Here is a 13,483-nt window from a genome sequence, read left to right on the forward strand (position 1 = left end):
TCTTTTCTTTTCTTTTCTTTTCTTTTCTTTTCTTTTCTTTTCTTTTCTTTTCTTTTCTTTTCTTTTCTTTTCTTTTCTTTTCTTTTCTCTTCTCTTCTCTTCTCTTCTCTTCTCTTCTCTTCTCTTCTCTTCTCTTCTCTTCTCTTCTCTTCTCTTCTCTTCTCTTCTCTTCTCTTCTCTTCTCTTCTCTTCTCTTTTTCCCTTTTCCCTTCCCTTTTCCCTTCCCTTCCCTTCCCTTCCCTTCCCTTCCCTTCCCTTCCCTTCCCTTCCCTTCCCTTCCCTTCCCTTCCCTTCCCTTCCCTTCCCTTCCCTTCCCTTCCCTTCCCTTCCCTTCCCTTCCTTTCCCTTCCCTTCCCTTCCCTTCCCTTCCCTTCCCTTCCCTTCCCTTCCCTTCCCTTCCCTTCCCTTCCCTTCCCTTCCCTTCCCTTCCCTTCCCTTCCCTTCCCTTCCCTTCCCTTCCCTTCCCTTCCCTTCCCTTCCCTTCCCTTCCCTTCCCTTCCCTTCCCTTCCCTTCCCTTCCCTTCCCTTCCCTTCCCTTCCCTTCCCTTCCCTTCCCTTCCCTTCCCTTCCCTTCCCTTCCCTTCCCTTCCCTTCCCTTCCCTTCCTTCTCTTTTCTATTTAAACTTGATCAAATGTTTTCAGTGCTTGTATTTTATCCACATCAGATTTCAACTCTCAAAACAAAATTAGCTGTCAAGTAAGAGCTATCAAAGCACTGAATATTTTTTCTTTGCTACAAGTCCAAAGCACAGAATGAAACTAAGAGAATACCTCTTACTTATTCTCTGCAGTGTAAAGACATCTCTTTCTTTGGCATGGAACAAGCACGGAGAAACTTTAATAACAACGCAAGACGTAGTGCTGTAACCCAGGTTCATAAGTTTCTTTTTCGTTGCCTTCAACAAAACCACCACTTAAATCAAACTCTCCATAAGAAATGCTGATCTGCAGAATATTACCAGATGGGTCTCCTGCCTTCTGAAGAAAGGGGGAAATGAGAGAGCCTCATGTTTAACGGCATATGAAAGAAGAAATACAATGTGTAAACTTTCCACTGACGGATATAATAGTGTTCTCACTTTTAAAGAAAAACAGTACTTCCTAGCAGGAGGCCTGCAAGAAATTTAACAATTACTCAAGATTTAGTTGTACAGCATGGCATTTTCGAACATGTGCAGAGTCTGTTATTTTTTGTAATTAAATTAATTTAAATAATAAATAATGTAATTAAAATACATTTGGACTGTGCAATCCCTAGGGCTGGAACTGAGCACAGAGAAGTGATGCATATTCAATGTGAAGTTTAATGAGTAAGAAAATGCAGAATCCTGGAAATCTGGTAATGTGCAATATAGTTTTGGCACCCTCCCCCCTTCTTCCTCGTTCCTTTTCAGAGCAAAGTAGGGCCCAATTTACAGAATCAGGCTTTAAATCATTCACAAGTCTCTTTTCCTAAAAAGGAAATGTTGCTAGTGTTCAGGGTTCTTTTTTTTAGCACAACATGTGGTTACCCAAATGTTTCCCTACAATAGTTCTAGTGAAAAGTGATAGGAAATTGACTCTGTAACCCTGTAATAGCAATGTTTACTTTACCCTCATCAGTATTTTACAGACTATAGGAAATCATTACTTGTCTATTCGTTACAAGGCTGACCCTGATTAAAAACTTCTGCTGAGATTTTTTTTTTATTTTTGTTTTTTTTTTTTCCAGAAGAGACTTATCCTGTCAGAGCTCTGCTTTTAGGGATCATCACAGTCCTGATTTGCTCTGCTTTTTCTGAATGTCAAGATCTGTTACACTGTGCAACAAAAATCCAAAGACCCCTGGATTGTATCTTGGGGAGGTTTGTACCCTCCTTCTTGAGAACCTTGGCATTGCTCTCAAGAAAAATATTTGTGTCCCCTCTTATTTTCCTTCAGTACTATTAATGTGTGTGCCTCATCATTACCCTATTTCCTTCCAGACAGGAATGCCATTCATGCAAGCGTGTACCAGGAGAGTGAGTTTGAAACCCAGGGTCACAAAAGAGCAGGGAGCCCTCTCACGTCAGGGGAGCCAGAGCTTGATGCTTAGCAGGGGGATGAAAGGGTCTCTGGGACACTGCACATGGTGTCTTGCTTCTCAGGTGGGCACTTAGGATGACAAGTGAGCCTGAACTGTCAGTGTGAGCTAGGGCTGCTATCATCCCCACAGTAGAACACTGCTAGATGACATCTTAGAGGCTCTATACTTTTCTAATTTGTGTGGACTGCAAACAGTTTACTGACTTTGATTTCACAGAAATGCAATATTTACAGTTTTGTGGGGCTATATATTCTTCCCTCCTTCCCTTCCAAACCCAGGTCATGCAGCCAGGCAATCATAGGAAAACCTGAGTTTCTGCTGAAAACTTTTGCTGAGGTGTTTGACAAAAGCACAAAGCACAGATTTGTAAAGATTCAAAAAACAGATGAAAGTACTAAAAAAAAAAAAAAAGAGAGAGAGAGAGAAAGAACTACATCTTAACTGTTGTCTTAAGACCTGCTAGTCATAAGGCACATCTAATGGTTTCAGGAGGTGTGAGTCAAGGTGAAATCATTAGCAATATTAATGCCTCTGAGAAGTGAATTCTTAATACCATTGTTATTGTGGCTGGCCAGAACTACTATTCAGCCATCAACTTTGCTTGGAGACAAAAAGAGCCTCTATTTCAAGTGACAAAGGTCAGGTTTTTGGTGTTGAAGATCCAGAAAAACATTCTAGCAGATGACTGTGGTATACGTGTGTATGTGGCTACTTTCTATTATATTTAGCTCTCATCCATATTTACATACCAGAGTAATTCAAGGTTTCAATCAGGGATAACAGAGAAGTCAGGGGATAGCCAGCCATGTGTTTTAAAAGCTCCTTCCACTGTACTTTGCCATTCACTTATGTCCTTTGTCATGCTAACTAGGAACTAAACAATTGACAGGTTCTTAACAAGTGAAGGTAGTGAGAGCCTTAAAGTTTTTGTGATTCTTCAGAAAAAAAGCTGATTTCTATAGCAGTTTCCACTCTGGGCTAAAATACACAAAACTAGTTAGGCTTTTAACTCTGACTGTCACTGCTAACTGTGTGCGTCTTCATTGGAGTTTAGTGCGCAACGCTTTTGTAGATGCTGTATGTACAGAAATGGGACCTCTTTTCTGAATATTTCACTCAATATCGGATTCCTCCTAAAGCTCTCCCTCCCAATTCCATGTGCAGCTGTAGATCAGAGTGGGATATTTTACCTTTCCGTGAGGTGTAGCCCCTTCCCTGGCATAGTACTCTTTCTGTATCCGGGACAGGGAAGGATTTCCATGTGAGCAGAAGGTGGCAGCAGATCTCTGCCTCATTTCTCCCGAGGTGCTTTAATCTTCATTGGCAACTGAAGAAAAGAGACAAAAAGGAAAAAAAAAAAAAAAAAAAAAGAGGAAGAAAGAAACTTTAACTTTCTGAGGAAAAAGCCACAGGTATCTAGGAGAGGACCTCTCAGCTCTACTCACCATAGTGCACTAATGAAAAGGCATGTTTGTCACAAGGTGCCGTGAGGATTCAGCAGAGACAGGAGCACATCCCCGTCAGGCCAAGTGGCAGCCTGGGAAGCTCACACATGCACTTCTATGCATTTGTGAGATAAATGTGTCAGCGGTTCAGCCTTCACTTCTAGTGAACCAGTGAGAGCACTTATTTTAACCTGGTGTGTCTGTAACTGAGCCATTGTTGAGTGATGCAGTCTTCACCCCTTCCCAGGGCTGAATAGCAGAACCAGTGCTTCTGGCAGCACATCATCTTGCTGTGGGTGCATGCCTGCTGAAGAGGTGCCTGTAGCTTTCTCCTCCCTTCTAAGGAGACAAAAGTCTTGCATGGTTTCAGCTTCTACATTACAATAAACACCCATGCCCTCCTCGCAGAGCCACTCTCAAACCATTGTAGCTAACACAGCAACAAAGAAAGAGGAGTCACTGTTTTGCCTGTTCGTGTACTCTTCCTATCCTATCTGTGTTTTCTCTTTCCAGCAAACCTCTTTCTTCCCCCTTTGATCTGTGGATGTTACTTACATGTTACGACTGCTGCAGCCCATGAGCCACTGACACAGAAGGTTCACTGTTAGAAAAGGAAAAGAATTTGAAGGGAAAGAGGGAAACTGCTTAATAACAACACTAAAAAAGGTCATAATTAATGATTTGGTTGTAAAGGTGAAAAGCTGAAGCTCAACGTGTACTAAATAGTTTATTGTTAAAAAGGGAAACTTCATCTGTGGCAACATTTTTAAGCAGGTGAGGTGGAGCTTACCAATGAAAGGGAAGCTTTCTTTTTCAATGTTCTGCTTAGGTGTCAAAACACATTTTAAGTGAATTTACTTCCACTGGTAATGGCAGCCAATTTTGTTTGTTTGGGAACTGTCTCTGATTGTTTTATTTGGTTTCTTTGGAAATAAACCAAAGCATTGGTTTTGATTCACAGATCCTTACACCCAAAGAGGAGTGACATGAGCATTGAGCTGCTGCACAACACAAGCCACACTCTTTCACTGCATCAAGTTCAGTGGTGTGGGTGGTTAAGATAGAAAAAATCTTTTAGAAGAATAATCGAAGTTGACTTAAATATTCTGTGTGATGTAATGAAGTAGTCCTGATGATTTACCAGCACAGTTAGAAGACATAACTTATTTCTAGCTCTTCAAGGATCTTTCTAACAGATACAGGAATGACAACAGCTACAGACTCACAAGAACATGTAATAAACACTGGAAATTAAGAAGAGCACAAGATCTAGAAGAAAAGGGAGGGAAGGGAAAATCTTGCCACTCCATCTGATGAGATTTTGCCTGTTACAGTACACAGTGCACTCCAGAGCTTCCTCTATTGCTATATATATAGTGCCTATTTGCCTCCTACAGAATCTCCCACAAGGAGATCCCTGAGTCCCCACTTTGCTGATATTCAGAAAGTTTTAGAGAATATCTCTAAAGATATGGAGAATGTTAGAGAAATAAATCATAATGGGTGACAAGGCAGATCAGCAAGTTAATAGTTGTCTTTTCCTCGAAGGACTTCCAGCTTCTCATATTGAGGGATCCCTGCCTCCCCTCAGTCTCCTCTGACATCCAGTTGGTATCTTTGAGATCATCACCAGTACAGCTGGTGAAGTTATGCTGCACAGCCCTCCACTCCTGTAACTACAAGCAGACACTTCTGCTTTGTGTTACTAAGGGACATGGTTTAGTGCAGAAATACTGATGGTAGGTGGACAGTTGGACTAGATGATCTTGGAGGTCTTTTCCAACTTTGGTGATTCCATGATTCTCAATCTTTTCATTCAATTTAATTGCATTAAAAATTGTTAATTTTTATAATGGTTATTTTGATTTACTCTAGTATAATCATAAAGAAGAACGTAATTTGTAGCTATTACTATAAAAATTGGTTTGCCTTTTTCCTAGCAGAGAGAGAGCTAGTTCAGAGAGACATTTTCTAACATCATCTGAGTTGAAATGAAGGAAAATACAAAAAGCCCAACCACTGGCATAAAAAAAAAAAAAAAAAAAAAAAAGAGGAAAATAATGAGATGAGTGTTTTTTTACACAGGATTCAAAGAGTAATACTGTTTAGTGGGGCTATGCCAGAATAATATTACAAACCCTTTTAGAATAATTTACAGGAAGAAGATGATTTTTTAGGATGAGGATGTCACTAGTGGAAACAGTGCCAGTATTATAAAAACGTTGGTTTGGAAAGAGGACTGGAATCTAATCACTTAGATCCATGAAGCAGGAAGAATAAAAGGAAGAAATTTGGAATATCCTTGTGCCAAACTAGTCAACAGATGGCTCAGGGCCAGGACTCAGCCTGTAAGGACATTTTTTTGGCTTCAGGAGAGCACTGGCCCATCAGCAATTGGCCTGTTCCTATATCATGTTGTAAGATGGAGATGGTGCAGATCTAGATTTGGTCTGTTCAGTTGGAGCAGCACTGTAACAATATGTTTATATCTGTTTGGCCCCGTAACATCTGGCTGGGAATAAAAATAGGTTTTGGGATATGAAAGTTCGCCATCCATGCTTTGGAGGATGAAAGAAACCACAAGCAGGTGTGAAGGACAGACTCTGTGAGATACTGTCAACTCAAAACTGATGGGAACTTTGCTCCTCTTAGTAAGAACGATGGCCAGTTTTTCCTGTACGTCTTTTTTCCAAGGTGTTTTGTAGGTCCAAAGGATGCTGATTTCCCTTGCATTATTATTCTGGCATGAAAGCATTTCTATTTACATTTCTGAACTTGTCATGACCTGAGCTGACTGTTAGTATTATCTGTAGATAAATATAGCATTATCTATACCTAAATAATTTGCTTACTAAGTTTGACTAAACTCTGCTTGGCCACTTTTGTGATTTCAGTTTTTTAAAACTGTATTCACCAGTGTGCATCTTACAAGTGACAAGAGAAATATACTTGTGCTTATATCACCATTGTGTAAGTAAGACAATCACGAGAAACAAAAGAAAAACTCAAATTAGGGATGAAAGTATCACAATTTACACTGGTGAAAATACCTTGTAGGTCAGCCTTATGCTTGTTCATGTCATGTTGTTTTTAAACATGCATGGTTATGTTGACTCTAGTCTCATTTTTCCTGAGCTAGATTTATGGTAGAGAATAACTGGAGTTAAAATAATTAAATTTTCCAAGTTCTTGATCTCAGTTAATATCATTGCCTCTGGTGTTTTTGGAAGGTAAAAAGTAGTACAGATACTCTGAAATGCATGGAATGACATCTAGTATACAAATCCAAAACACCATAGACTAAAGATAGCTCTGATACAACCAACTCTGAAAAATTGAAGATTTGAGCCTTCAAATGTCAGGAAAGCATTTATATCAAATATTCTCTTGGAATAGGATGATTTAATGGTCCAACAACAGTTCAAATATTATTTATTTCTAAATTGGGAAAAACCCAGGAAGTCCTGACTGCTTACCTCTTCCAAACTATGATAGTTGAGCTACAACCTCATGCTGAAGTGTCAAGTGACAAAAGATAGATTTCACCAAATGGCCCAACTGAGTGATCCGTTTCCTGCCTTAGTTCACATAGGCCTGAGTGCATCCACCTTCAAAATACACTGCTAAGTCCATTTATTATGAAGCACATTTTCTGAGAAGAGAGACTACACAGAACAACATTGGTAGGAAGAGCTTTGTTACTACATTTCAATAATAAATTCTCAATAGCAAATAACTTTGTTATTATTACTGTTGTTTGTACCTCAGCACTAGGTTATTTAGAAGCAAAACACCGTGTGATAGAGCATGGCACAAAACTGTTGGGCTTGGTAAAGTGGGCTGTACACCAGTGAGGGCTGGACAGACAAAGAAAACCACCAGAAAATAAGAATGTCAGAGTATGTCATATCAAATGTCCAGTCAGTCTAATACCTTCTAAAAGATCATTAAAAAAAGAAAGAAAGAAAGAAAAAAAAAAGGATAACATTACATTGGGTAAAAATTCCCAGTCCTTACTGATTTATGGTTCAAGAGCTCCTTTGCATGTGATAGCTTACCACCTATACAGCCATACAACCTGTAGTGGATGGAGGGGGAAGGCACTTAGGAAAAAGTTTGGCTGAAGACATATTAGAGGGCATAGGAGCAGGAGGAGATGGTATCTGCATATCCTGATTTCAATTAAATTCAGACAAAGGAAGGTTCACCTGTGAAGTACTGTAGACTCATATTGGTTTTCTTATTAATGGTGATGCCCTTGTATAAACTCTTGCTAAATTCAGGAACTATCTACAGTTCACAATATTGTCCAAGTATTATAACAGGCTCAGAAGCCGTCCTAAACAACCAGAACAACCAGATGATGTAACTAGGACTTTTTCTGATGATCACCTGAGATGACATTAGCTACAGTGAAAAAATTTTATATATGCACTTTTGTATAACTACCATTTGCTACTAGGAGCAATACTTAGAGCAGTAGAGAAGTAGTGGTGCCAAGAATGTTTTACTTCACAGTAAAAAAGGAAATATTTTGAGAGTACTTTATACGGTAGTAAAGCAGAGACTAAACATGACATCCACATTCATAATGAGTATGCTTTGATCTGCAAACAGTCCTTAAAAATGAAGTAAGGATATTGCTTTAAATAGTGCAGTTGTTAGTCCTGATCTACAAGGGTGCGCAAGGAGAGAATGTTTCCTATTGCAGTCAACTGACTTCCCCTGATTTACAGCATTTTCACCACAGGTTCAAGTTCTGTTGACTATTTGGACCTGATTTGGATTTATTTTATTTTATTCTCTAAGTAGTCCAGGAAGCAAGATAAGATTTACTTTCACACATGACTCTGTTTGCATAACACTTTTTTCCACTTAGTAAGAAATACATGGTAAGTTATATTTCCTTTGAAAAACAATGATTCAAATTGAGGTGTGAAATGTTCCCTTGTACTCCATTGTACTTCTTCATATGGAAGTTCAAGTGAAATCCAAAGGACTGAATCGGGTTTTATACCTACTGCTGTTTGTACATTTGTTGTTTCTTATGAAGTCTTCGGTCATTTTTAGAGACATGCTTCATTTAAAATTCAGTAGATGTGTGACAGGTCTATGCATCACTGCTGTGTGCAGCCCCAGGGACTTCACAGATGTGAAGATCTCTGTACTGGATGGTTAGGAGGAAGGATATTTGTCTGCGTAATCAGAGAACAAAAGGAAATGTGAAAGTAAAGGGAATCCACCTCACCGGCTGTCTCCAGCAATGCCTTGCAGGCATAGTAGGCAACTTTATCTACCACCTCACTTCTGTTAAATGCTATTAAATTTACTTTTTTTTTTTGCTCCTGCAAGAAGAATTTATGGAAAATTCCTCAAGGTAAACCTGGCAAAACGGTTCATCATAGCACATATTTTTCTGGGAGGAGATATGAGTGTGTTCTTGTTAAAGAACATCAGGGTACAAGAATTACTCCACAGCCCCAAAGCCAGCAACATCTTCCCAACAAAGGCACTGCCAGCCTACTGCTTGCAGAAAGTGCCTTCTCTAAGTCTGTAATCCAAATATATGAATACCAGTAACATTCCATAGCTGTTTTACTGTAGAAAGGAGTTCAGCATACTATCTATAAGGCTCTCCAGAGTGTTCTTAAGTCCTCAGCTGATTACACCTGTATGAATACAGGCGTAGTACTATTGTTGGCAGATGGTTCAGTAAATATGGCTCTTGAAATTTCATAAGAAAGAACATATTTTTTAAGCACTTTCACTATATTGGAAATGGAATCAGTAAATATATAAGTGACCCCATCTTTATCATGGAGTCATAGAATCACAGAATGGCTGAGGTTGGAAAGGGTCTTAAAGGTCATCTAGTTTCAGCCCCATGCCATGGGCAGGGTTGCCCCACTAAATCAGGCATTAGATGAGGTTGCCCGGGGCCCAAAACTACATAAAACCACATAAAATATAAAATAGCAGGCATTGCAAATTTGCTTTTCATAAGGAATCTTTCAAGAAGTTAAAACAGAATTGCACCTGTGGGAAAGTCCATCCAACCTTTTGTATCAGTAGCAAGTAAGGAAAAGAGAGTCAGAGGAAATCTTGGGCTCCAGTCTGAGCATCTAAAACTACTTCTTTATATTTTGATCAGTGATTGCTTGATATAAAGGATTACTTGTGTGCTTTACCTGAAACTTGTTAGATAAAATGCATAAAGCGGGGCAACCTTTTCATGCAGCCAATATGAACAAGTAAACCAAAATTGAAACTGTATCTTTCATGTAACAGTAAAATGCTTTTCTGGAACTCTTGCTATAGGAAGAATACAAACCCCATCTCCTGTTATGGCCACTCTGTGATATGTAATGAGTTTTTTCCAGGTGATTTAATTGCGCTCAGAGCTCACTTGCTTACTTGCCTGCTTCAAGTGCCTTCTGCAAAAGCAGGCCATCCCCTGAATCCTGCTCAAACTTTGGTGAGAGATGGAGCAAAGCTGGGCTGTCAAGACAGAGGTGCTTCCTGTTATGCAGAGAAGCATGTTTCCTGGGAACCTTCAATAAGAAGAAGCTGAAGTATTTTCAGAGCTGGAGCATCTGAATTAACATTTTCAATCATTTTTAAATTAACTTTAATTGGCTAACAATTCATTTTGGAAGCTGGCCTTGAGGCTCTTCTACCCTTATATTTGCACAAAGAAGAAGGAAGGAAAACATGTTGAGATATATCCACACATACAAGACTCATGACTTCAAGAAGCAAAGGGAGAAATAAAATAGAAATAGACTATCATATAAATACAGAGCTAATTAAATAACATTAGACACATTTCAGCTCATAAATTTAGGCTTAACTATCTTGTATTAACCATCAGGTTGAAATATTCTTTTGGACAAGTTATAGTTGAAGCAAAAACCTCTTAAACTGCACAGGCTACTAAACTGCATCTGTTAGTGCCATTTCCAACTGCAACTAGAAAGGAACAAGTAAAATCATAGGATGTGTTTTTTTTTTTTTTAAATACAATCCACACACAGCTGTTAGCTATTCCCCTCACAGCTTTGACAGAACATCAACTACAGCCATTCTATAGCGTTAGGATGATAAATCAGAGGGGCCTATGGAAGGAATGGACATCAGTAAGATGCAGAAAATAACAAATGAATTCTTTTAACTTTTATGTTGAAAGCTGCAGAATAAGGAAAACAATCACGCCTCTGCCAGAGCTTTCAAAGTTTGTGAGGTGCACCTTTGCATATCCCAAATGAGCGATGCAGCTAAAAGTGCTGGAGAACACATCATTGACAAATAAAGCCAAACTAATTAAAAACTGAAAAATCTGTCTCCCGACAGAGTATAGAGGCACATAAAGTAGACACTACAGATTCCTCAGCAGCATTTTACTGGTAGGAATGATTTTTGTCAGAGAAACTTAAGAATCAGAATCAAAAAAGGCTTATTTGCAGAGTTATCTTCTGTTAAGGATTGCTATCACTATTTTTTATTTTTTTTTTAGGGTAGTGTCTCTCAGACAGGTAGACTCACTGTCAGTTTTAAAGATTATATTTTTCAAATGTCTAAGAATAGCCTCTTAGCCCCCTGCTGCACCCTGACACTCTTTTTCCCACTGTATAAAGAAATACACATCAGATGATTTTGTTATACTTCCAGCCTTTTGCCAGTAGAGAAGATGATCTTTGCTATTTAAAAGATAAAATACATTATATCTTCAGGTATTTGTAGTCTCAGGTAACTACTTGCCCTTCAGTTCTTGTTTCTTTCAAGAATCTCAAACAGTACTGTTCTACTTTATAGTCATTAAGCAAATCAATAAAGACATCCTCTCTATAAAAATATGTCAGTAAATGAAAAAGATGTCATTAGGAAGTGCTCAGAAGTAGGAGGGAAAGCTGCTCCATAACACAATACTTTCTGAATACAGACAGATGAAAAAGTTATGTAGAACATCTTTAGAGTGTTCACTGGCACTCCTAGGTTTCCCTGCATTGCTTCTTCATCCCATGTAACATCTGCCTTCCACACTACAATATTTTTCCCCACTTGTATCAGTTTTCTCAAACTGATCCTCAGCTTATTTCCTCCTGTCTATATGATTACCTCCATCTTTATTATTTTTCTATTGCTTGCAATTTCTTTCCAATTTAATGTCAACCATGAATTTAATTAAACTGTGGTCATTAACATTCATTTTATATGCCTTACTAACAGAATCCCTCTCCTACTTCTTAATGACACTTAAATAAATAAAACCTAATAGAGATCCCTGTGGTACCTCACTAGACACCTTAACCTAGTTTGATACTTGCTACTTAACTGTTTACTAAGCTCCTTTGAACACTTGGCAAACCACAGAAGAGCATGTAGATTCAAACCAAACTGAATTAATATTTTACTCTAACTTTCATGAGACTCCATCTTGAATGCTTTAGCTGAATGCAAATAACTTACATGTTTCAGTTTTCTTTTTATCTGTAGAGGCCCTGACTCTTCCAGCACTAATGATCATGTTTAATTTTTAGCATGTGTTTAAAGTAAGCACAAGTAAACACTACTTGCAGTTAAATGAGTTACGCATGTGCTTGCAAGCTGTTAGGTTAAATACCTGGCTCAAAAATGGTTACCTTAAATCTAGGGTCTTACTGAACTTCAGTTCTTTATCTTCAGAAATAGTAGTCCTCTAATGTTCAATTCAAAAAGCCATATATTGTACTGAAATCCTTGGTGATAGGTAGGCTTTTATTTTTCTTAGAAGTATATTCAAGGAAAAAAAATAGACCAAAAACAATGCAGTAATGAAAGAGATAGTGATAAACTAACATACCCGTAACCAAAAATTTTGAAAATCCTGGAAAGAAAGCATTGGGGGGGGGGGCGGGAGAGGAAAAAAAAAATTTTGAAAGTCCGATACACCTATACAATTATTTCCAGCTCAGTTACTTGAAAAACTGGTGTTTTATCAGAACATATAGCAGCATTCTTGCCAACATCGCTGTTAAACTTGTGAAAAGGGAGACCAACACACTAAGAGATATATGTCTGTGGCTGGGAGACATATTGTTTTCAAGAGACTTCTATGAACATATTTTCAATTTCAATAGTACTGATCTCTCAGTCCTTAATATTTAAGATGTCAGAGTAAGCTCAAGTGTTGAGTTTGATAAAATTAGAGTGTCTTACAAGTCAAAACAAAACAAAACAGTGAGAGAAAGAGAGAGAAAAAAGCAGGAGAGAGGAGAGGAGAGGAGAGGAGAGGAGAGGAGAGGAGAGGAGAGGAGAGGAGAGGAGAGGAGAGGAGAGGAGAGGAGAGGAGAGGAGAGGAGAGGAGAGGAGAGGAGAGGAGAGGAGAGGAGAGGAGAGGAGAGGAGAGGAGAGGAGAGGAGAGGAGAGGAGAGGAGAGGAGAGGAGAGGAGAGGAGAGGAGAAAGAAAAGAAAAGAAAAGAAAAGAAGAAAAGAAAAGAAAAGAAAAGAAAAGAAAAGAAAAGAAAAGAAAAGAAAAGAAAAGAAAAGAAAAGAAAAGAAAAGAAAAGAAAAGAAAAGAAAAGAAAAGAAAAGAAAAGAAAAGAAAAGAAAAGAAAAGAAAAGAAAAGAAAAGAAAAGAAAAGAAAAGAAAAGAAAAGAAAAGAAAAGAATACCTATTTATATAAAAAGAAGTAGAAAATTGTCAAACAATTTACAGGTGACTTTGTTCACAGCCCCCACCATCTTTCCATTTCAAAAAGCTTAGCCCAAATTATCCTTGTTCTCCATCAGCAGATCTGACATCTTTTGCACTGGGACTGACTGTTGATGAGCCATGTCGTTAACACAGTGCCTTTTGTTGTGATAAATGGATCATGGCAGGGAAGCTTGCTGAGATGAGTGATCTTGCATCCTATACAACAGGAAGACTGGTGCAAAGTTTTTGAAATTGCATGTGAATGGAATTGTTATGAAAATGTATAAATAAATATGTTTA

This window comes from Phasianus colchicus, chromosome 1 (genome assembly GCF_987193195.1).
Source record: "Phasianus colchicus chromosome 1, bPhaCol1.hap1.1, whole genome shotgun sequence".
NCBI lineage: Eukaryota > Metazoa > Chordata > Aves > Galliformes > Phasianidae > Phasianus > Phasianus colchicus.